Source organism: Aquarana catesbeiana, linkage group LG12 (assembly GCF_042186555.1).
Source record: "Aquarana catesbeiana isolate 2022-GZ linkage group LG12, ASM4218655v1, whole genome shotgun sequence".
Lineage (NCBI taxonomy): Eukaryota > Metazoa > Chordata > Amphibia > Anura > Ranidae > Aquarana > Aquarana catesbeiana.
Window position 1 is genome coordinate 35,309,924 of NC_133335.1, and position 25,698 is coordinate 35,335,621.

At 43.4% G+C, this 25,698-nt stretch overlaps 1 protein-coding gene across 4 annotated transcripts in view; it reads right to left on the minus strand.

Annotated features, from left to right (window-relative positions):
• Window positions 1–25,698, minus strand: part of ZNF831 (zinc finger protein 831) — a 216,170-nt gene that overhangs the window by 168,177 nt on the left and 22,295 nt on the right. The window contains exons 1-2 of one of the 4 annotated variants that reach the window (XM_073607551.1): window positions 15,054–15,187; window positions 9,993–10,071 (exon numbers count right to left, since the gene is read on the minus strand). The exons of 1 other annotated variant lie outside the window; for it this stretch is intronic. The gene's annotated coding sequence lies outside the window, so the exon portion shown is untranslated. Of the gene's footprint in view, window positions 1–8,526; window positions 8,678–9,992; window positions 10,072–15,053; window positions 15,188–25,698 lie in introns of those variants that run through there. 2 more of the 4 variants (XM_073607550.1, XM_073607553.1) reach the window with 2 other exon arrangements.

The following is a 25,698-nucleotide window of genomic DNA, read 5'->3' on the forward strand; positions in this document are numbered from 1 at the left end:
GTCCTCACTTTGGTCGAACTTTTCTTTCCAGTGGCAGACAAAGGGAGTATTTTACCTAGGGGTCATTATCTCCTCTAACCTTTCCAACCTATTCTCTTTAAATTATGTTCCTTTGCTCTCCCACATACGGAAGGACTTAGACGAATCGGGTGGTTCTCCCTTACCGTGGTTTGGCTCAAACTTCTATACCTCTTCCAAACGATCCCCATTATAGTTCCAAATCCTTCTTTACATCCCTACGTTCACTCGCTATTAGATTTATGTGGAACTGGGGGTTGCCTAGGGTGAAATACAATTTGCTCACCCTCCCAAAGGAGGGTATTACAAAGCCACCCATGTGGCACGTATCCTGGAATGATTCCCCCGTCCCTTCCTGAAGGCTTCTGTTGCCATAGAACAGGACTTAGCATCCGTACACCTCCGGGCACTGCTATGGGGGTACAAAACCGATCTCACTTGTATGCCCCCTCCTTCAACGCTAATGCTCGCCTCTTAGACTTTGGTATAATAGGGTTTTGTGCTTCACTCTGTCCTCCGAGCCCCCCCAACTATCTTCCTTGTTTGACAACCCCGCTTTCCCCCAGGGTATAGGAACGACAACATTGGGTCCCTTTAAAAGGCCTGATTGGTCCCAAGCGAACTCCTTTGTACACCCATTACAAGGGACACCTATCACACCAACAGGATCCCACGATTGTTGGCTCACCACCCTCCACTTATCCACATTCGTAAAACATTTACATTCTTCCTCCCAAATCCACCGCTCCTATACAGAATTTTAACGGCTGTGCTCCCTCTCTGAAACACCCAGACACCTTCTCTCGACCATATATTGTCTCTTACAAGCTCTTACACATGATGACCTGCCACCTTACACCAGGATGTGGTCTGCAGACTTGGGAGAGGACATCCCCCGACCAGATTGGGTAGACCTCGTTCTATTTTACTCATAAATCCACAATATCCTGCTACTGGCAGGAAAAGAACTACAAGATTCTGTCAAGATGGTACAGGGACCCCTCCACATTACACAAAATTTTCCCATCTACCTCAGCATCCTGCTGGCGATGTTCTACCTCTACAGGGGCCTACCTACATGTCTGGTGGGAATGCGAGAGAATCCGTCCCTTTTGGATTCAGGTATTTGAATGCTATAATAAAATTTATAATTAAATGCTGACATCTTCCCCTAAGATTGGCCTACTCTCTATACTCCCGGGGTCAATAACATCGCAGAAATGGAACCTCCTTCGTTTCTTTATGTCCTCAGCTATACAACTCATCCTATAATTTTGGAAGACACCCACCACTCCTCCCTTGTCACACCTTTGATAAGTACAAGATACTGTTGGTCCATCTGGCTTTGCTTCTCCGCCTCCGATACTCTCGCCAACATGCTGTTGATCCCGAAACAATCATCCTAAAATGTACCTGACAATGGGATGGGCAGGGCATGTACCCCCCACTGTCCCCTAATTACTCCTTTTTCTGAATGTCTCATCAGCAGCTCTTATGCTCTTCCATGACTTCCTCTTACTTACATTTTCTCAGTTTCTTCTTCCTTCCTTTCTCCTCCTTTTCTTCCCTTTCTTCCCCAATTCACATCCAACACCAGACCCCCCCTTCTTCCCCTTTTTTAATATTAACCTTTAAAATGTATGCATACAATCTTATTATGAACGACAAGGCTCTTCTAGCCAGAATCACTCCTTGCACCACGTAATGGTCGTTGATGTTAATATTATACTGCATAACAATAAGAGTTCAGCTGTAGGCGATAGCCATTTGGCTGACTCATCACACATGTTTACTTGTGACTGACTCCAGACTGTAACTTTATACGTTGTTCCATGTATTTTCTGTTAAACTACCAATAAATATATTTTCAACCCTAAAAAGGGCCCAAAATACATCCCTGGGAATTACAGACCAGTTAGCCTAACATCAATAGTATGTAAACTCTTGGAGGGGATGATAAGGGACTATATACAAGATTTTAGTAATGAGAATGGTATCATTAGCAGTAATCAGCATGGATACACGAAGAATAGTTCTTGCCAAATCAATCTATTAACCTTCTATGAGGAGGTGAGTTGCCATCTAGATAAAGGAAGGCCCGTAGACGTGGTGTATCTGGAGTTTGCAAAAGCATTTGACACAGATCCCCATAAACTTTTACTGTACAAAATAAGGTCCGTTGGCATGGACCATAGGGTGAGTACATGGATTGAAAACTGGCTACAAGGGCGAGTTCAGAGGGTGGTGATAAATGGGGAGTACTCGGAATGGTCAGGGGTGGGTAGTGGGGCCCCCCAGGGTTCTGTGCTGGGACCAATCCTGTTTAATTTGTTCATACACGAACTGGAGGATGGGGTAAACTGTTCAATCTCTGCATTTGCGGATGATACTAAGCTAAGCAGGGCAATAACTACTCCGCAGGATGTGGAAACCTTGCAAAAATATCTGAACAAATTAATGGGGTGGGCAACTACATGGCAAATGAGGTTCAATGTAGAAAAGTGTAAAATAATGCATTTGGGTGGCAAAAATATGAATGCAATCTATACACTGGGGGGAGAACCTCCGGGGGAATCTAGGATGGAAAAGGACCTGGGGGTCCTAGTAGATGATAGGCTCAGCAGTGGCATGCAATGCCAAGCTGCTGCTAACAAAGCAAACAGAATATTGGCATGCATTAAAAAGGGGATTAATTCCAGAGATAAAACGATAATTCTCCTGCTCTACAAGACTCTGGTCCGGCTGCACCTAGATTATGCTGTCCAGTTCTGGGCACCAGTACTCAGGAAGGATGTACTGGAAATGGAGCAAGTACAAAGAAGGGAAACAAAGCTAATAAAGGGTCTGGAGGAAAGGTTGCAAACACTGAACATATTCTCACTGGAGAAGAGACGCTTGAGAGGGGATATGATTTCAATATACAAATACCATACTGGTGACCCCACAATAGGGATAAAACTTTTTCGCAGAAGGGAGTTTAACAAGACTTGTGGCCACTCATTAAAATTAGAAGAAAAGAGGTTTAACCTCAAACTACGTAGAGGGTTCTTTACTGTAAGAGCGGCAAGGATGTGGAATTCCCTTCTACAGGCGGTGGTCTCAGCGGGGGGGCATTGATAGTTTCAAGAAACTATTAGATAAGCACCTGAACGACCGCAACATACAGGGATATACAATGTAATACTGACATATAATCACACACATAGGTTGGACTTGATGGACTTGTGTCTTTTTTCAACCTCACCTACTATGTAACTATGTTAGTATTCATGGTTCCCTCAATGAACTGTAGCTTCCCAGTGCTGGCAGCACTCATGCAGCCCCAGATCATGACACTCCCACCACCATGCATGACTGTAGGCAAGACACACTTGTCTTTGTATTCCTCACCTGGGTACTGGCACACACGCTTGACATCATCTGAACCAAATAAGTTTATCTTGGTCTCATCAGACCACAGGAAATGGTTCCAGTAATTTGTGTCCATAGTCTGCTTGTCTTCAGCAAACTGTTTGCGGGCTTTCTTGTGCACTATCTTTAGAAGAAGCTTCCTTCTGGGACGACAGCCATGTAGATCAATTTGATGCAGTTTGCGGCGTATGGTCTGAGCACGGATAGGCTGTCCCCCCCCCACCCCTTCAACCTCTGCAGCAATGCTGGCAGCACTCATATGTCTATTTCCCAAAGACAGCCTCTGGATATGACGCTGAGCACGCGCACTCAACTTCTTTGGTCGACCATGGTGAGGCCTGTTTTGAGTGGAACCTGTCCTGTTAAACCGCTGTATAGTCTTGGCCACCATGCTGCAGCTCAGTTTCAGGGTCTTGGCAATTTTCTTATAGGCTAGGCCATCTTCATGTAGAGAAACAATTCTTTTTTTCAGATCCTCAGAGAGTTCTTTGCCATGAGGTGCCATGTTGAACTTCTAGTGACCAGTATGAGAGAGTGTGAAATTCAACACACCTGCTCCCCATTCACACCAGAGACCTTGTAACACTAACAAGGCAAATGACACCGGGGAGGGAAAATGGCTAATTGGGCCCAATTTGGACATTTTCACTTAGGGGTGTACTCACTTTTGTTGCCAGCGGTTTAGACATTAATGGCTGTGTGTTGAGTTATTTTGAGGGGACAGCAAATTTACACTGTTATACAAGCTGTACACTCACTACTTTACATTGTAGCAAAGTGTAATTTCTTTAGTGTTGTCAGATAAAAAGATATAATAAAATATTTACAAAAATGTGAGGGGTGTACTCACTTTTGTGAGATACTGTATACAGGATTTCGCCCAGGAGAGCCATTCTGCCGCAGTATATCTGCGTGAGCCGGTCAGGAACTGCTTAATATCTTAATATCTTAGATCATCTTCAGTATCAAGGGTTCCCAACATTGAAGTGAACCTGACCTGGCCTAAAACATTTAATTGACTTTAGATCTCTACACATCAACCCAACCCCCTACACCCAGAAAAGGCTAAAGATCATGGAGGTGGCCCAAGATGGTGGAAAGGGACTTGGGCTGTAACACCTGAACAGAGGATCTGCTGGGCAGGTGAGAATGGGAACTGAAGTCAACATCATAACAGGTAAGGTGAGGTTAAAAAGAAACCATGCAGGCTCAAGTTCAGGCACAAGGGACACAAATGCTAACCTTCAAATCAATTGCTGTGGAGCCCTCCTTGGATCCTAGGTCTAGGTTTTACAAGGGGCCTAAACTTTTGCCCAAGTTTAGATTAAGATCCCCCCCCCCCCCCCGAAGTTCTTACAGTTTGACAACTGAATTTCAGGGGCCAGACCTAAGTGCCAGGAGTAGCCAAGGTTTAATTTTGAGGAGAAGCCAATGTACAGTCTGGATATAGGATCCAAGGTGGTTCCAGAAGAAAATAGGGATCAGGCTTAAAGGCACTAAAAAGTGCCAGCATTTCAGTACTGTTGTTCCCCTAAAACATTTTAGGTAATGTCAACTTCTCTTTAATGGTATCTCTGGATTTTGGGTTTTGTTTTTCAAGTCCTGATATGGGGTCTTACTAGAAGGAAAATAACATGGGACTGGGTACACTTTTATAAACCTCGCACAAATGTACATAAGTAATTCTGGAGAAGTGACTTGTTGCAGCTACATAATCTCATTGGTACCTTTTATTGCTAACAAAAAAAAGAAATACTGACAGTGAAAAATATAATGTTCAGTAACTTTTTTTTAACTGCATTGCTTATTGGAATAGCCATAGCTAAAACTCCGATTTTATTTCTACATTAAAAAAGCCATAAAGCAAATGTCAAATCCTGATCGGTTTTATATCACTATACGTCAACGTCATCAGAGATTCAAGGAAGTGTATTGAATCAAGAAAGATCCTAAATCTGTACCTAAAGCTGGAAAAAAATATTCTATCTGGAATTGGGTTCCAAGATTAACATTTTCCTATAGGACCCTTTCACACTGATCAGATTTTAATCAGCTGATAAGTTTAAAAAAAGCGAAAGAAAAATGCATGAAAAATGCATCCCTTTAAATTATATGGAACATTTCACGCTCGCTGGTCTGTTGCATTTCAGCTGCATTTTTGGTGCATGTTTGGTAAAAAAACTGCACCAAAAATGCACCTCTCCATTGAAATTAATGGAAACCGTGGCAAAAACTCATCAAAAACACAACATGCCTGTCACAGGTGGAAAACGCACCACAAATGTGGCACAAATGCAATGCACCATGGCAAAAGTGCAGTTTTGTGAAGACAATCTTTGTTTTATAAATGCTGCATTTTGAATTAAAACACAGCTCAACTCAAATATATCCAATGCAGCAAGACTCTGTAGAGGACCTGTTACAACCAAAGAAATGTAAAACTGCCCAAACACAGCCTCAGTACAGTTATGCCGTGTACACACGAGCGGACTTTTCGACCGGACTGGTCCGACGGACCGAGTCCTGTGGACAATTCGACCGTGTGTGGGCTTCATCGGACCTGCAGCGAACTTTTTCGGTCAAAAATCTGACGGACCTTAGATTTGGAACATGCTTCAAATCTTTCTGACGGACTCGAGTCTGGTCGAAAAATCCGCTCGTCTGTATGCTAGTCCAACGGACAAAAAACGACGCTAGGGCAGCTATTGGCTACTGGCTATCAACTTCCTTATTTTAGTCCGGTCGTACGCCATCACGTATGAATCCGAATTATATGTGATGGATCAGAACACATTAGTCTAAGTTGGTGAAGTAAAGTTAGAAAAATATATACATAAAACTATTTTTCAGAAATTAAAAACTGATAAATGTGCATATGTATTCACCCCCTTTGTTATGAAGCCCATAAAAAGCTCTGGTGCAACCAATTACCATCAGAAGTCCCATAATTAGTGAAATGATGTCCATGATGTCCACCTGTGTGCAAACATGATCTGTCATTACATATACACACCTTTTTGAAAGGCCCCAGAGGCTGCAACACCTAAGCAAGAGACACCACTAACCAAACACTGCCATGAAGACCAAGGAACTCTCCAAATAAGTAAGGGGCAATGTTGTTGAGAAGTACAAGTCAGAGTTAGGTTATAAAAAAATATCCAAATCTTTAATGATCCCGAGGAGCACCATCAAATCTATCATAATCAAATGGAAAGAACATGGCACAACAGCAAACCTGCCAAGAGATGGCCGCACACCAAAACTCACGGACCGGGCAAGGAGGACATTAATCAGAGAGGCAGCACAGAGACCTAAGGTAACCCTGGAGGAGTTGCAGAGTTACACAGCAGAGACTGGAGTATCTCTACATAGGACAACAATAAGCTGCACGCTCCATAGAGTTGGGCTTTATGGCAGAGTGGCCAGAAGAAAGCCATTACTTTCAGCAAAAAACAAAATGGCACATTTTGAGTTTGCAAAAAGGCATGTGGAAGACTCCCAAAATGTAAGGAGGAAGGTGCTCTGGTCTGATGAGACTAAAATTGAACTTTTTGGTCATCAAAGAAAATGCTTTGATGCAAAGTCAACACATCGCATCACCAAAAGAACACCATCCCCACAGCGAAACATGGTGGTGGCAGCATCATGCTGTGGGGATGTTTTTCAGCAGTCGGGACTGGGAAACTGGTCAGGGTTGAGGGAAAGATGGATGGTGCTAAATACAGGGATATTCTTGAGCAAAACCTGTACCACTCTGTGTGTGATTTGAGGCTAGGACGGAGGTTCACTTTCCAGCTGGACAATGACCCCAAACACACTGCTAAAGCAACACTTGAGTGGTTTAAGGGGAAACATGTAAATGTGTTGGAATGGCCTAGTCAAAGCCCAGACCTCCAATAGAAAATCTATGGTCAGACTTAAAGATTGCTGTTCACAAGCGCAAACCATCCAACTTGAAGGAGCTGGACCAGTTTGCAAGGAGGAATTGGCAAAAATCCCAGTGGTAAGATGTGGCAAGCTCATAGAGACTTATCCAAAGCGACTTGAAGCTGTGATAGCTGCAAAAGGTGGCTCTACAAAGTATTGACTTTAGGGGGATGGATAGTTATGCACATTGACTTTTTCTATTATTTTGTCCTATTTGTTGTTTGCTTCACAAATAATAAAAAAAAAATCTTCAAAGTTGTGGGCATGTTCTGTAAATTAAATGATGCAAATCCTCAAACAATCCATGTTAATTCCAAGTTGTGAGGCAACAAAACACGAAAAATGTCAAGGGGGGTGAATACTTTTGCAAGGCACTGTACATGACACAAGCCAAATTTTAATTATAAAGTCCTAAATACAGTGTGTGTGTGTGTGTGTGTGTGTGTGTATATACACACACACACACACACACACACTGCTTCCACAGCCCACACTACTCTTTGGGAGCCTACAGCAAAGCTTTTACAGATCTGGGGGCTCCTAGGGCCCAGCAGAGGCACTTCGAAGGTAGCAACAGGGTGTTCAGTCATCAGAAGTTGCTAGCTATCTGTATATAAGGTAAATGTATTTTGTTTTTCTTAAATATTTACTCTAATACCTAAAAAAAAAAAAAGTTTTAAAATATACTTCCGAGCAAAGCCTGATCCTTCATTTGCCATCCATCATGTATCAGATGCTCCGTGTTTCTGCCATAAGAACTGTAGAGGGTGCAGATGCTGGAACACTCAAAAATTATTTAAGAACTCGGAGATATCTCTCTGTACGCCTATAGCCTGACTGACTTTACTCTTTAACTCACAGTAGATTTTTCATTGCTCCTTTAGTTATCAAGTGTTTGTTTTTTTTATACACTACCAAATTTCTGCTAAGAAAAGTCAAATCTTTGTTACGTTGGTGGCAAAGCCTTTAGAAAAAACCTGAGAGAAATACACAAGTTTCTTGAAAGTGCTTGTTGGCTGCCTTTCTCTCTGATCCTCTGGCTTTAGAACGCTAAATCACTGATAAGGAACAAGTTAAATGTGCTGCATTTTGTACAAAGTGCTTCACTTTATTCAATATTACTGATAGAACTCAGAAGCTAATTCTACATTATCTGTCCTATATACTTACTGTCAGTATCCTGAGACTTATATACTTGCTTGCTGTATATCTTCTGTGCCTTCACTTCTTACTGTTCTCAAAACAACACTGGGCAGCATTGTGTACTCACCCATCTTTGACATAAGGGATCTCCCAGCAGACAATATTTGTGGCAGGATGTGACATACATGTGATTTCCTGAGATGGTATGCACCCTATTCTGACACCTGTAGCATCTGACACTGGAGTTTATTCTAAGCTTGCTTTCACTCTGTACTGTGACCCAAACGGCTGGGACTAAAGCAATAAAGAGTCCTGGGAGTTATTAGTATTGAACAAACAGGCATCTCTTTATGAGAATACGACAGTGTGCTGACAGAACCAACTTCAAAAAGAGGAAGCTGGGAAAAATGAATTTCGGTTTTTACAACCCTGTAACTTGGAAACAGAAACCGCTAACTGGATTAACCCTAACATCACTAAACAGAGTTCAGCATTATGTAAAGTATTTTATACTGATTATGAAAATGCCCCTGTATAGTAAAAATGATGCATTTTAAAGAGGAATAGGAGTTACTGTGATTCTTTCAGGGATGAAGGTTTTAGGTTTTTATTCTGGAATCTGGAAGCTACATGTTAAAGCCATGCTTTAGTTTTCTCTGGCTTCATGCCATTTGCCATGGTAAAGTTAGGAGTGAGGTGAGACGGGCTGTATTATAATTTAGCATCTCAGAATATCATTATAATATGCAAAAAAGTGTTCCACAAGCTAACAGCAGTCATGACAACTAGAAGGAAGAAGGAGGGATAAACCTCTTTAGCAGGGACACAAGAGTGCTAAAATCACTGTTATATAGACTTGGGTAGGGTCAGGACCCCTGATTATTGCTGCTTGTGTCCCCATCGCAGCTTTCTTCAACCAGCATCTCTAACCAGTCACCTCAAACCACTTCCTCCTCCCCAATTCCCCAGAATAAAGAACAAAAATCTGAGAGCTAAACCTATAATTTTTTTAACCATGGTACCCTCCAAGGGCCTTCCGTCTGTCTTGTGCTTCTGCGCTGCGACTAGGCTACTTTTTTATTTAAATGTTACAATGTTAAAGACAAGAACATTATTTTCCTCCACTGAAACTCTCACAATACACTGTGCATTTTCTGCTATATGTCTTCTTCTTTTTCAAAAAATTGCAATATTAAAATAAATACTAAAACAATAAAAAATATTATTAATTAATTATTATTAAAATAGACATTATTACTCATGCAGTTATAAAGTTTGACTCTGTTTTTATACAGTATGCAGTTCGTATTGTGGAAGTTACGTATTGTTGGAAATTAATGCTGGAATCTCTTTATTTTTGTTGTTTATTATTGAAACAAAAAAACTACAATATTTTAGAAGGTAAAGGTAAGTGGCCCCAGCACTAGCCTCTTCCTCTTCTTTCTCCCCCTTTTTCTCCTATTTAGAGTCCCTTACCAAGTACACCTTCTTACCTAATTTTCAACACCATCAGGACTTCCAAAGCCATGGCGGGTAGCCTTAGCCGCGAGTAGCACTCATCCCTAGCAGGTTCTGCCAATTAAAATGATAGATAGATAAATAAAAACAAAAATTAATATATTATTACAACAAAACCGATACATTTGAAAAAATTATTAAAAATCTCAAACTTTAATTTTTATTTTTTGGGACAGCTTCAAGGGGCCTTCAGCCTGTGACCTGAGGACTGTGACATTTTTTGGGGGACAACCACTCTGAGTACCTTCTGCCACCCTCTTCAATCCACAAGATCAAAATGGCCGGTTGCATGAGAAGGAAAACAAAATGTTTCACTATAAGAAGGGTCTTCTAAGGTGCTGGTACAAAGCTTTTCCCGATGGCAGCATGCATGCTGCTGCTACCTATCGCAGCTCCACTACTTATGGTTGGACAAGCAGTCAGCAACAGTAGCAGCACCACTAGCAGGGGACATCTAACAGAGGTGTTGAAAGCTATTTTCAGGAAGCAGCAGGAATGGCTTGTCCATAAACTGGAAGCCAACAACCTCAGAAGTAAAGAGGGGCCCATGAACTAATGAATGTCTAAGATGGACCAGTGGCTGGAGCTTGCACTGGTTTGCCTTGCACTTATCAGAGTGCTCAGTGCAGCTGGAGGGGTGGTGACCAACATGCCTGCCCACAGGCAATGGCTATTATCTACACTTTATCAATATGAAAATGGCTTGGACCTTAGAGGTTTTCCACACCCCTTAACAACTTCCACTATTAGCTGCTACACGCAGCAAAATCTTTTTGTCTGTGACGGAGTACATATTTACAAAATTAGGAGCACACAATGTTCCCAGTAGGTGCTGGTAGTAGTGATGCTGCTGCTGCTGCTCTTACTGCTGCCTTTGTATTCTCCTCACTACAGCATACAGTTGATATAAGAAGTATACACACCCCTGTTAAAATGTCAGGTTTCTGTGATGTAAAAAAGTGAGACAAAGATAAATCATCTCAGAAATGTTTCTACCTTGAATGTGACCTATAAACCGTACAACTCAGTTGAACAACAAACAAATCTTTTAGGTGGAGGGAAGTAAAAATTAAAAAATAAAATAATGTGGTTGCATAAGTTTGCACACCCTTAAACTAATACTTTGTTGAAGCACCTTTTGATTTTATTACAGCACTCAGTCTTTTTGGGTATGGGTCTATCAGCATGGCACATCTTGACTTAGCAATATTTGCCCACTCTTCTTTGCAAAAACACTCCAAATCTGTCAGATTGCCAGGGCATCTCCTATGCACAGACCTCTTCAGATCCCCCCACAGATTTTTAATGGGATTCAAATCTGGGCTCTGGCTGGGCCAAGACTTTAATCTTCTTCTGGTAAAGCCATTCCTTTGTTGATTTGGATGTATGCTTTGGGTCGTTGTCATGCTGAAAGCTGAAGTTCCTCTTCATGGTCAGCTTTCTAGCACAAGGCTGAAGGTTTTGTGCCAATATTGACTGGTATTTGGAACTGTTCATAATTCCCCCTAGCTTGACTAAGGCCCCTGTTCCAGCTGAAGAAAAACAGCCCCAAAGCATGATGCTGCCACCACCATGCTTCATGGTGGGAATGGTGTTCTTTTGGTGATGTGAAGTGTTGTTTTTGCGCCAAACATATCTTTTGGAATTATGGCCAAAAAGTTCAACCTTGGTTTCATCAGACCATAACACATTTTCCCCATATGCTTTTGGGAGACTTTGTGTTTTTGCAAAATGTAGCCATCTTGGATGTTTTTCTTCATAAGAAAAGGCTTCTATCTCTACCCCATAGCCAAGACATATAAAGAATATGGGAGATTGTTGTCACATGTACCACACAGCCAGTAATTGCCAGATATTCCTGCAGCTTCTTTAATGTTGCTGTAGGCCTCTTGGCAGCCTCCCTGACCAGTTTTCTTCTCGTCTTTTCATCAATTTTGGAGGGATGTCCAGTTCTTGGTAATGTTACTGTTGGGCCATATTTTCTCCACTTCATGATGACCATCTTCACTGTGTTCCGTGGTATATATCTAATGCTTTGGAATTTATTTTGTAACCTTCTCCTGACTGATACCTTTTAACAATGAGATGTCTTTGATGTTTTGGAAGCTCTCTGCGGACTATGGCTTTTGCTGTAGGATGTGACTAAGAAAATGTCAGGAAAGACCTACTAGAACAGCTGAACTTTATTTGGGGTTAATCGGAGGCACTTTAAATGATGGCAGGTGTGTACTGACTGCTATTTAACATAAGTTTGAATGTGATCGCTCAATTCTGAACACCGCTACATTACCAGTCATAAGAGGGTGTTCACACCTATGCCCTGTACACACGATAGGATTTTCTGATGGAAAATGTGTGATAGGTCCTCGCTGTCAGAAACTCCGACCGTGTGTAGGCTCCATCACACATTTTCCATAGGAATTTCCGACACACAAAGTTTGAGAGCTTGCTATAAAATTTTCCGACAACAAAATCCAATCCGTTGTCGGAAATTCCGATTGTGTGTACACAAATCCGGCGCACAAAGTGCCACACATGCTCAGAATAAATTAAGAGACGAAAGCTATTGGCTACTGCCCCGTTTATAGTCCTGACGTACGTTCGTTTATTGCATTTGGCTGCTGTACTTATCTTCCAGAGGCCCAGTAACAACCACCTGCATTTTTTTTATCATTGACTTCAATGGGGTTTGGTTTTGATATCTTCCAAATTCCAAACATTTTGACCTGTTGGGCCAAACTGCAAGTCAATCAAACAGACATTTGCAAGCAACACCAACTAGGACCAATGGTAAGTGCAAATCTCCCTTTCCCTTCGTCCAGCCTTTCCACATAAGGTCCAAATTTAATTGCACAGTAACAGAAAATAATAATTTTTTTTTTGCCACATCAGCGAGAGTGAATAAATTTTTCAATTATTTAAAATTCAAAATCATCCCAACTTGTCTTCACATCATAGTGGCAATATAAATCTTTTTAAATAACAAGACCAGAATACTACACAAAGTGTTTACTAAACAGGTTACCACCAAATATGGGCCATTGACCCTAGTTCTTTACAACCCCTCCAACAATATTGTGAAGTCTCATTTTGAAATTTATGTACCCGATCCGGGGTCAGATACATTCTGGCCAGACATTTAAAGTTTAGCTCTACCATTTTACAGTTAACCGAGGTGGCCGAGAGTCTCTTCAATATTAGTATGACTTCTGGGACTGTAAGCGTTCTTCCTAATTCCTTTTCCCATTTCCCAATAAAGGCCGGGGTATCAGTACTTCCCATCTCTATTAACACTTTGTAAATCCGAGAGAAACCCCTCTTCCCATTTTTGACGGTACATATTTTCTCTAGTGGGAGTAGATTTTCCGATGATCTAATTGGTCGCGGTAGAGAGTCTATAAAATGCCTTAATTGGTTGTACCGCCAGCTATTGATGACTATCATATCTTCCTTGTTTTTAAGCTCTTGGAATGAACATATTCTATCCTGGCACATTACATCTTTTAGTTGTATATTTTCATCCAGTAACCACTTGCCAAACCACTCCTCTTTCCCTGCTGCAAAATAATCTATGTCTTTAAGTGGCATTAAAGGTGAATTATACTCCCAGTGTTCCCTTTTGTGCAAGGTATCCCATATCTTAAGTGCATGTCTGGTGATATCATGTGTTTCAGTGCTATATTTTCTTAACTGAGGTGCAATCCATATTATTTTATTCAATTTAGTGTCACTAATTTTATTTTCCATTTCTACCCAGTGTTTTTCTTTATTTTTCACCCAGTCTATAACCCTAGCCAGGGCAATAGCTTCATAATATTTACGGACATCTGGTGCTCCCCATCCCCCTTTACTTTTAGTTTTTATCAGTTGAGTAAATTTTAGTCGAGGTGTTTTCCCTCTCCAAATAAATCTTAAAAACATTGAGTGTAATCTTCTAAGGTATGTTTGCGGCAGCGTTATTGGAAGCATTTGCATTGTATATGTAATTTTTGGCAATAAGACCATTTTATAAATATTTATTCTCCCCGCCCAGGATAACTGTCCATTGGAGATTCTGTTTAGTTCTAACTTTACCTCATTGAGGAGCAGTATGTAATTCGCTTGATAAAGCGTTTCTAGTAACAGAAAATAATAAATAAGGTATTTTTATATAGATTTTTCTGGTGCAGGTTACTAAATTAAAGAAAGAATGTGGTTGATTGTTAAAAGAATCACAAAAAACTTCACAAGCCACCTCCACACTCAAAATACTAATCACACTTCCCTTTTAGACTTTTAGAGTGCCTACAATAAATGTAAACAGATTTATTTTATTCCATTAGAAAAAAGAAAAAGGTCAAACAAAGGAAAGGAAATGAAATAAAATGCTACCTTTCATACAGAATAAAAGTCAAATAAAAAAACGTGCATTTTGCAATGTAATGCATCGATCTGTTTGCCCACAGTGTTCTTATGTTTTCTTTACTGCCTCCAAAACACAAAATGGTACAGTTTTCACCGTGCCTTTTTTTTCATTTGTTCCCTAATCGTCAATGAAAAGATGTTAAAGGCAGGGTGTGTTTCAATCCACTTAACTTTCCAGTCTTGTGCACTGACCGGTAAAAAGGCAGATACACAATGAAGGGCTCAAAATGAAATGACCACTGTACAAAACTACAAGTATTGTTAAAAAAAATGTAAAAAAGAGACTTTAAAAAAGGATAAAACTTTAAGCAAAGAAAGTGCAGAGAGGTAAATTGCATTTTCTTTTACTCCTTTTTTTTGTGATGGAATAAAAATGCTATAGAACAATATGCGCGTCTCCTACAAATATAAGCCCCCCCCCTTTATTTTGCTCCTACAATACAAAACCTATCATCTACATATTAGACCTGTCTTTGTCAGAGCCCCTTCTTGCAATCTTTTTTCTTTTTCCCTCATATATTGCTGCTTATATCCATCCTTCCCTCAGTACTGGACATCTTCTGCCAGTTGGACATACATCATAATAGCCTCCCCTCCCCTCTCTGCCATGGTGCCCCTTGCTGCTGGCTGACCTCTAGTGGTGGAGGTGTCCATTCCAACTGCCTGGCATTTCCCTTGCTGTAGGTTGTCGCCTCTTTTCTAGCGCTGGTGTTTTTCACACAGATCACAGCAATGAGTCAGAAACCCCAAACGTGAGCCTGTCACAGGCTGCGGGGGGCGGGCAGCTCTTGTTATGACTCACAATAATGAAATAGCTGAAAATTGGAATGAATTCTGTATTCTGCTGAAAACAACTATGGAGTGAGTCATGGACAGATAAATCACATGCAGAAAGTTAGCCAGTTAAACAGCCATGTAATGTGTGTATTGTGTTTCATTTGTGGCCCAGGAGGTTAATGAGAAACATAAAGGGAACCCATTAGGATGCAAAATATGGGCGGTCCACTGCTGACCTGGAACAAGCCAGTGATGTCTAAAAAGTTTGAACTTGCAACCTGCATGCTTGTTCCAAGCCAGCAATTCACTAATAATTGAGCAAGGATAAGGATGACAGCCTTGGAGCCTGTACCTTTAAAAACAAGTCAATAATGGTAGCTTGTGAAGTTTCTGCCTTGAAAGCAAATCTGGAGGAGTTCTTAAAGAGGTAGTAAACTCTGTATTACCAATTGTACCTACAGGTAAGCCTATAATAAGGCACGCCTGTAGGTAATGTGAATATCTCCTAAACTTGCAGTGTTTAGGAGATATTCAGAGTGCATACAGCCGATGACATCATATCATGACTTATCATGTCCGTACCGGAAATGGCGGCTCCCACGCGCATTCGCGGGAGTGACGTCATTGAGCCCCCAGTTGCAAACCCGGAAGGAAGACCAGGGGGGAAGAGGTCAGCCATCTCAGCGGTGACATAGCTGGAGCACTTCATTCTAAAGTAAGTTTCTCATAATGTGCTAGTATGCGACGCATACTAGCACATTATGACATTGCCTTGCACAATTTTGTTTTTTTTGACCACCAGCCGTTTACTACCACTTTAAATCACTAGCAACTAAACATCTTCCAGTGTACATCAAGCTGTTAAAAATACAGTTTTTATTTAACCACTTAAGGACCGGTAAGATTTACCTCCTTAATGACCAGGCCATTTTTTGCGATATGGCACTGCGCCGCTTTAACTGACAAGTGCGCAGTCGTGCGACGCTGTACCCAAACAAAACTTATGTCCTTTTTTCCCACAAATAGAGCTTTCTTTTGGTGGGGTTTGATCACCTCTGCGTTTTTGGGGGTTTTTTTGCTCTATAAGCAAAAAAAGCGACAATTTTTTAAAAAAGGCAATATTTTTTTACTTTTTGCTATAATAAATATCCACAAAAATTACATAAAAAAAATTTCTTCCTCGGTTTAGGCCGCTATCGCAATAAGCGTTTGTGCAAAAGTTATAGCGTCTACAAAATAGGGAACAGATTTATGGCATTTTTATTATTATAATTTTTTACTAGTAATGGTGGTGATATGTGATTTTTAGCTGTACTTTGACATTGCGGCAGACAGATCGGACACCTAACTGACATTTTTTGACACTTTTTTGGGAACCAGTGATATTATTACAGTAATCAGTGCTAAAAATATGCACTGTTATTGTACCAATGACACTGGCAAGGAAGGGGTTAACATCAGGAGTGATCAAGGGGTTAACTGTGTTCCTGCAGTGTGTTTACTAACTGTATAGGGGACTGTGTGACTAGGGAAACACACAGATCTGTCTTCCTGCATAGCAGGCTTACACAGGTTTACACAGGCAGATCCCCGTTCTCTCTCTGCGGAGAAGGATCGTAGGTGGCCAACGGACATCGAATCAGTCCCACCCACTGATTGGCTTTCCCACTGTCATTGTACATCAGCTCGGGAACTCTATTTTGTGGGCAAGCGCCCGCCCACAAAATAGAGTTCCCGAGCTGACGTACAATGATGGCGATTTGCGGTAACGAGCCAACCTGTCCTAGTATAATGACGGCGGCTGGTCTTTAAATGGTTAAAATATGTCCCTCCATTCATAGGTGTGCGCACAGGGTGTGCTGGGTGTGCCTGGGCACAACCTAATCTCCCTGTGTGCAGTAGCATTATTGCTCTGTGTGCTGGCAGTGAGATGGGAAAGATCTCCCTCTGACTGGCTCTGCCATAAGAGAAGTTCTTCTCTATTGATCTCCTGCAGCCGATTTGCAGCCAATTCCTGTCTACATGCCTGCATGGCATATACAGTATCAAGGCGAGTTTGCTGATGGCAACCACAGTGTACCATGTCTGCAGATTGGGTGTTGTAACAGCCAATTGTAACCTCCCTTGGAACTCTGAATGACAGGGTGACATGCAGTACGTGGTGGAACTACTAGGGTCACAAAGGTCGTACTTGCACTGGGCCCTGGCTTTCTGCCACCGTGGGGTGGCCCCAAGAGGCAGGAAGGGGGCTGCTGAAGAACACGTGAAAGTGTCCCACTGCACTGTAAGCCTCGTTTTACTCTGCTGCAACCCTGAAGGGACTTGCTTGTGATTTCCTCTGAGCTCAGCGGCTGCATGCAGGGTCAATATCTCCTAAAAGGTGCACGTTTAGGAGATATTCATTTTACCTACAGGTAAGCCTTACTATAGGCTTACCTGTAGGTAAAAATAATGAAGCAGCGTTTACTACCGCTTTAGGGTGTCAGCATACCAAGACATTTTGAACAATTACACACATTGCAATCTGCAGAAACTCATTTCAGGGAGGTGGCGCTTCGCGCCTGCAAACGCCCCACCCTCACGCCAAAATATTATTTAAATCACTTTTTCAATATTTTTTCGCAGTGCTTCTGGGGAAGGGGGTGGGTGGTATGTGGACAGTGTCAGTAGTTTTTTTTTTTTTTTTTTTTTTTAATAATTGATTTTTTTTTACAATTTAATTTTTTTAATGTTTTTAATTTTTTTTTCACAATGCTTTTTGGTGGGAGGGGGTTGGGGCAGTGGACAGTGTTGGTAGGGCAGGGGAGAGTGGTGTCAGTAGTTTTTTTATTTTATTTTTTTACAATTTTTTAAAAATATTTTTTGGGGGGCTTTGGTGAGATGTCAGGGGTCTAAACCGACCCCTGACATCTCCCCTTTGAGACAGACAAAGGGACTGAGGACACACGTTCCCCAGTCCCTTTCTCGGCACTAAAGATAAATGAACAGGAGACAGAGGCTCCTGTCCATTCATAAACTGAGCAGAGTAAACACAGCTTACTCTGCTCATTTATCACAGGACACAGGAGCAATCTCGCTCGCTGTGTCCTTTAACTAGTTCCCCCCCGCAGCCGGCGGGAGAGGAGAGGAGGGGATCTGGCTGCGGGGCACGAGGGGGGCCAGAGGAGAACAAGGGGGTGTGGAGAAGGACATGGAGGGGGCTGGAGGAGAACGGGGGTGGAGAAGTACATGGAGGGGGCTGGAGGAGAACGGGGTCAGAGAAGGACATGGAGGGGGCCGGAGGAGAATAGGGGCGGAGAAGGACATGGAGGGGGCCGGAGGAGAACGGGGGCAGAGGAGGACATGGAGGGGGCCGAAGGAGAACGGGGGCAGAGAAGGACATGGAGGGGGCCGGAGGAGAACGGGGTCGGGGAAGGACATGAAGGGGGCCGGAGGAGAACAGGGGCGGAGAAGGACATGGAGGGGGCCCGCGGAGAACGGTGGCGGAGAAGGACATGGAGGGGGCCGGAGGAGAGCGGGGGGCAGAGAAGGACATGGAGGGGGCCGGAGGAGAACGGGGGCGGAGAAGAACATGGAGGGGGCCGGAGGAGAACGGGGACGGAGAAGGACATGGAGGGGGCCGGAGGAGAACCGGGGCAGAGAAGGACATGGAGGGGGCCGGAGGAGAACGGGGGCAGAGAAGGACATGGAGGGGGCCGGAGGAGAACGGGGGCAGAGAAAGACATGGAGGGGGCCGGAGGAGAACGGGGAGCGGAGAAGGACATGGAGGGGGCCGGAGGAGAACGGGGGCGGAGAAGGACATGGAGGGGGCCGGAGGAGAACGGGGAGCGGAGAAGGACATGGAGGGGGCCAGAGGAGAACGGGGGCGGAGAAGGACATGGAGGGGGCCGGAGGACAACGGGGGCAGAGAAGGACATGGAGGGGCCGGAGGAGAACGGGGGCGGAGAAGGACATGGAAGGGGCTGGAGGAGAACGGGGAGCGGAGAAGGACATGGAGGGGGCCGGAGGAGAACGGGGGCAGAGAAGGACATGGAGGGGGCCGGAGGAGAACGGGTGCAGAGAAGGACATGGAGGGGGCCTGGGAGGAGCACACAGAGCAGCTGGGGATGATCGGTGCGGCTGGAGGGACAGCTGTTATCACCGATCTCCCTGTATAGCTTTTTAGCTGACAGCCACGGGAGCGAGAAAAGGAGAAGCGGCTGTCAGCTAAAAATTTATACAAAGGAGATCGGTGATCACAGCTGATCCCCGCTGCACCAATCATGCCTGGGAGATCGGGAGGCGCTTGCGGGTATGCGGGAGCCGCCACAGAAATGCGGGAGTCTCCCGCACCTTCCGGGAGACTTGAGATGTCTGCAATTACATGCTCCCAACTTTGTGGGAACAGTTTGGGGATGGCCCCTTCCTGTTCCAACATGACTACGCACCAGTGCACAACGCAAGGTCCATAAAGACATGGATGACCTCCCAACAACAGCAATGCACTTTTTTTTTATAACAAGAGCCCCTTCTACCAGTACCATAAGAAGCACACCTGCTGCAAACTGATCTTCAGCAGAGGCACTTATTAAGCTCACAATTTAAAAAAAAAACATGCAAAAGACATTCCGATTACTTATAGACTGATCAGTAAATTGGTGATTGATTGGCTCTGAGATACAATGGACTCAACACAGGGGAAGCTGCTTACTCCTGTCATCCTTCTGTTCCCTTCACTACAGGACCCGGTTAGCATGGCGTAGGTAGAGGTTTAATGACCATAATGTGTTTTTTTCTCTTGCTTATCATGTCTTTGCCACTCTAGCATTGTGTGGGAGTACAAAATGACATGAGTGTGTTTTAACCTCTTAGATTCCCACGTTGGAAAAAAAAAATAGGTACCTGTTCTGAGAAGCCAAAGTTCAGCACCTGTGTGTCTATTGCACGTCGTCATCAAAACAAGGCTTATTCAGTGTATAAAGTGTAATTGCACCAGAGGACCACATATGGTAGCACCCCCTCCCAATCTTAAGGCCCGCACACACGATATGAAAATCAGAAGTAAAATTTTGTCCGACTAATGATCTGCTGATTTTAGGATTGTTAGTACGGTGCTTTTGACAGCCGATTTTGAGTTTCGTCCAAAAAATTTCGTCCGAAAATAACTGTAAGAGCAAGACTACGCATGCTCAGAAATGAAAGAGTACATACAAAAGTATTCAACACATTACGTCACTTCCGAAGTTGAATTCTGATGTACAAGAATTTTGGTATGGTGAGTAACCTCTTCCCTTTCGACATGAGACTAGCATGCAACAAAAAACGGATAAACAGTCCTCCGAACATCTGATCGTGTGTACGAGGCTTTATACTTACCTGTTCCCCATCCAATCAAATATTGCTCATTATGCTACGTATGTGCTTTGCACTCCTATTAATTCCTTGGCACTTTCAAGTACAAGCTTGTGGATACAGTTTTAGACCAAAAATACGACAGCTAAAAATATTTGCAGCGGGTGACGATTCCGATGTCTGCAAAAAACCCTTCAGGCTAATGGCTGGCCGCTATCAGATGGGGGCGCTAAGTAAGAAAACCCACCCTGATCACTATTAGTCCTTCACGATAGGCTGGAGATGGCCTCTCTTGGCTCTGTCCTCCTCTCTCCATAGAAATGATAGTCAATCTAAGCAAAATTCAAAGCTGAACTCCAGACAAACAGCTACTGTATTTATTGGCGTATAACACGCACTTTTTTCACCCTGAAAATTGGGTTATACGCAAATACCTCAATTTTAGCTGCCTCAGAGGGGACAGGGAGGGGGGCGGGACGAGCGCTGTCAGATTACATACAGTGATCTCCTGTTTACTTGGCGGCCTCTGTAATAGGAAGTCCCATCTCCTGGGCCACCATTGGACCACTGTTCTGTCTCTCATAGGAAATTCTCACTGTATGTAATCTGTCGGCGCTCGTCCCGCCCCCCTCCCTTTCCCCTTTAGGCTGCAGATGGGCATTGATCAGACTGCACTGATGGCAATGGTGAGGCTGCTGCATTGAAGGCAATGGTGAGGCTGCTGCATTGAAGGCAATGGTGAGGCTGCTGCACTGAAGGCAATGGTGAGGCTGTTGCATTGATGGCAATGGTGAGGCTGCTGCATTGATGGCACTTGTGAGGCTGCATTGATGTGGACTGATGAGGCTGCATTGATGGCACTTGTGAGGCTGCAGATGGGCATTGATCAGGCTGCATTAATGGCAATGGTGAGGCTGCAGATAGGCACTGACCCTTATTTTGCTTCAAAGTTCCTTATTCAAAATGTAAGTTTTTTCCTGAAAACCTCCCTCTTAAAATGAATGTGCGTGTTATACGCCTGTGCGTGTTATACACCGATAAATACGGTAAATATTCAGCTCTGGAACAGTATGGGAGCTCTCTTACCCACTCCAAAAGATTACTATGATGTCCATCCAGTTCTGATATTTAAGCCGGCCATAGACAGAGTGAATTTCTTTCCTGCAACCTCAGGCTGTAGAAAAGAAATTTGTTCAATTCCCCCATTAACACAGACAGTGTTGACAGGGAAATCCCTTACACCGAGCCATGGAACCCGCCTCTGCTAGGAGAACACAGAGATTATTGCTAGCAGCTTTACCAGCTGCTAGTGATAATCGCGTGTAAAATCTGGCAGGCTGGTTGTACCCAAGTTGATCGATCGATTCTTACACCGTCAGCACGGTGACCTGACTTATATATATGCTAAAGTTAAGCAGCACAGTTTGGTCACCCACTGCTCATTCTCTGTTGAATATGAAGTACTGCATATGAATGTTGAAGCTGAACTCCAGGCTAAAGCTAAATACATAGCTTAAATACAAGGAAGTTGTGTTACCTGAAAAAAAAAAATGTTTTTTATCCATCCAACTCAGAGAGTTGAAACAGCTCTGGCACACAGCAAAAGTCTGTCTGGGATGGCAGAAGATTTTTTTTGCTGCAGTTGTTATACTTGCGAGTCTTGTCCCTCCCCTGGCCACTGACTGGCAGTAAAAGGAGAAGACTGATGAGCTCACCTCTCCATCACTCTGCTCTCTCCTACTATCATCTTGCACATTAATAGTGCAAGATTGCTGCACAGGGCTGCTATTAGAAATCATGGGGCCCCATACAGCCTGCCTCGCAGGGCCTCCCTGGCTAAGAGTGACTGAGGACCTAGATTTATCAGTCCCTTTCTCTGCAGCCTTGGCAGCACAGGTGAATGAATAGGCTCTGAGGCTTCCTGCTCATTCACAAACTGAAGCATAGTAAACATAGTTTACTATGCTTTAGTGATGAATGGACACATTGGTACCAATCACTCACTGTGTTCATTCAGGAAAGGAAGGGGCCAATAAATTACATATTTACCAACCCCTTCCTCCCGCTCTCTATCCTGAAACATCCTGTGTGCCCGCAGCAGCTGCAGGAGGGAAGGCAGAAGAGGAGTGTTTGCAATAAGACAGTACAGCCAGCCCTTCTGCTTAGCAGGTGCCTGGGCCCGCCTTTTGAACTGATGGTGGCCGAGCCCAGTACAGGAGGGATGGCTGTACTGCCTAATCAGCGGCCCTGTTGCTGCACCATATCAGACTGGCTCCTTGTGTGGCTTCTCCCCTTAATATACTGAACTCTGCCATAAAGGAATTGTAATTGTATTTGTAGCACCCTCTTTTTTTTTTAATCTTCATTATTTATTACAGCTTTCAAACATTACAGCTGATCAACAAGACAAATTGCATCATCTGCAGATTATACACGTTACTACTTTACAATACCTCTCTCTAATTACAGATAATCTCCAGGATACCAATTTAACATACCTAACAAAACAAACAAATGAACAAATCAAATAACAAACAGACAACACACGAAAAGGGAAACAAAAAAAAAAAAGGGACCCCCACTCCTCCCCTCTCCTCCGTCCCTCCCCACCATCATTATCAGTCCCAAGGGCGGATCCGGGGGGGGTCAATGGGGCAATTGCCCCCCCCCCAGAAAATAGTACTGACTCCAAGGCTTTCTCCCTCCGCCACCTCACCAGATTTGCCTTACGAGGCATCTAAATGCAGCTGCAGGGACTTTATTTCTGCTTCCCCTGGCTCTCCCAAAGTCCCAGGTGGCCTAAAATGTATTCCCTAAATCAGCTCATTTAGAGGGGGCCAGTGGCATCACTATGGGGGTCTGGAAGCGATGTGACACCGGGGCCACTGCTACACGCTGGCAGAGTTGCAGCACAGTGGTGCGAGTGTCACTTCACTTCCCTGTCAGGCGGAGTGATCTCCACCCAACAGGAGCTTCCTAGTCCCGGCTGGTGTGACGTCACGATTCAGAGGCGCGCAGGATTGAATACAAGATGGACTTGTAGCCAGCTCAGTGCACTGCAAGTGAGTGATCACTTAGCTAAGGAATTGTTATGTTAATTAGCTACCGCTGGTATTGTTATGTTAATGAGCTATGACGGGCATTGTTATGTTAATGAGTTACCACCTTGTCTTACATGTGAAGAGGTTAATGCTTTGGGAAAGGGGAGGGGGGTTAAATAATTTACAATGGTAATTGTAATATGGCACATGGAGGGGGTTAATGTACTCACTCATGTATTAGTGACCAGTGGCAATTAACCCCTTTGTGCTGCATTAATGACAGTGGCACCATCAATGTTAATTAACCCCTTTTATGCTACAGCATGAAGGGGTTTATAAACACTGCCACTAGTGCCACTAATGGGTTTCATTAAGGGGTTCATTACTTGCCACTGGTCAGTAATACATCAGTGAGTACATTAACCCCCTCCATGTGTCATATTACAATTACCAATCATCATCATTATCATCATGATAATCACACAGTACAGGTGCGTTGAGCCACAGCACCTGTATTATGTGATTATCATGATAATAATGATGATGTAGAATGACAGAAAAATTCATCTTTAGGTTTCATTCACACAGGGCATGCTGCAGACATGCGTCTAACATGCAGGGCTGTCTTTTACTGGCTTGGGGATGCATAAAGTTACATAGTTACATAGTAGGTGAGGTTGAAAAAAGACACAAGTCCATCAAGTCCAACCTATGTGTGATTATGTGTCAGTATTACATTGTATATCCCTGTATGTTGTATTCATTTAGGTGCTTATCTAATAGTTTCTTGAAGCTATTGATGCTCCCCGCTAAGACCACCGCCTGTGGAAGGGAATTCCACATCCTTGCCGCTCTTATGCCCCGTACACACGGTCGGATTTTCCGACGGAAAATGTGTGATAGGACCTTGTTGTCGGAAATTCCGACCGTGTGTAGGCTCCATCACACATTTTCCATTGGATTTTCCGACACACAAAGTTTGAGAGCAGGCTATAAAATTTTCCGACAACAAAATCCGTTGTCGGAAATTCTGATCGTGTGTACACAAATCCGACAGACAGAGTGTCACGCATGCTCAGAATAAATAAAGAGATGAAAGCTATTGGCCACTGCCCCGTTTATAGTCCCGACGTACGTGTTTTACGTCACCGCGTTTAGAACGATCGGATTTTCCGACAACTTTGTGTGACCATGTGTATGCAAGACAAGTTTGAGCCAACACCCGTCGGAAAAAATCCTAGGATTTTGTTGTCGGAATGTCCGAACAAAGTCCGACTGTGTGTACGGGGCATTACAGTAAAGAACCCTCTACGTAGTTTAAGGTTAAACCTCTTTTCTTCTAATTTTAATGAGTGGCCATGCGTCTTGTTAAACTCTCTTCTGCGAAAAAGTTTTATTTCTATTGTAGGGTCACCAGTACGATATTTGTATATTGAAATCATATCCCCTCTTAAGCGTCTCTTCTCCAGAGAGAATAAGTTCAGTGCTTGCAACCTTTCCTCATAACTAAGATCCTCCAGACCCTTTATTAGCTTTGTTGCCCTTCTTTGTACTCGCTCCATTTCCAGTACATCCTTCCTGAGGACTGGTGCCCAGAACTGGACAGCATACTCTAGGTGCGGATGGACCAGAGTCTTGTAGAGTGGGAGAATTATCGTTTTATCTCTGGAGTTGTTCCCTTTTTAATGCATGCCAATATTCTGTTTGCTTTGTTAGCAGCAGCTTGGCATTGCATGCCATTGCTGAGCCTATCATCTACTAGGACCCCAAGGTCCTTTTCCATCCTAGATTCCCCCAGAGGTTCTCCCCCCTGTGTATAGATTGCATTCATATTTTTGCCACCCAAATGCATTATTTTACATTTTTCTACATTGAAACTCATTTGCCATGTACTTGCCCACCCCATTAATTTGTTCAGACCTTTTTGCAAAGTTTCCACATCCTGCGGAGAAGTTATTGCCCTGCTTAGCTTAGTATCATCTGCAAATATAGAGATTGAACTGTTTATCCCATCCTCCAGGTCGTTGAACAAATTAAATAGGATTGGTCCCAGCACAGAACCCTGGGGGACCCCACTACCCACCCCTGACCATTCCGAGTACTCCCCATTTATCACCACCCTCTGAAA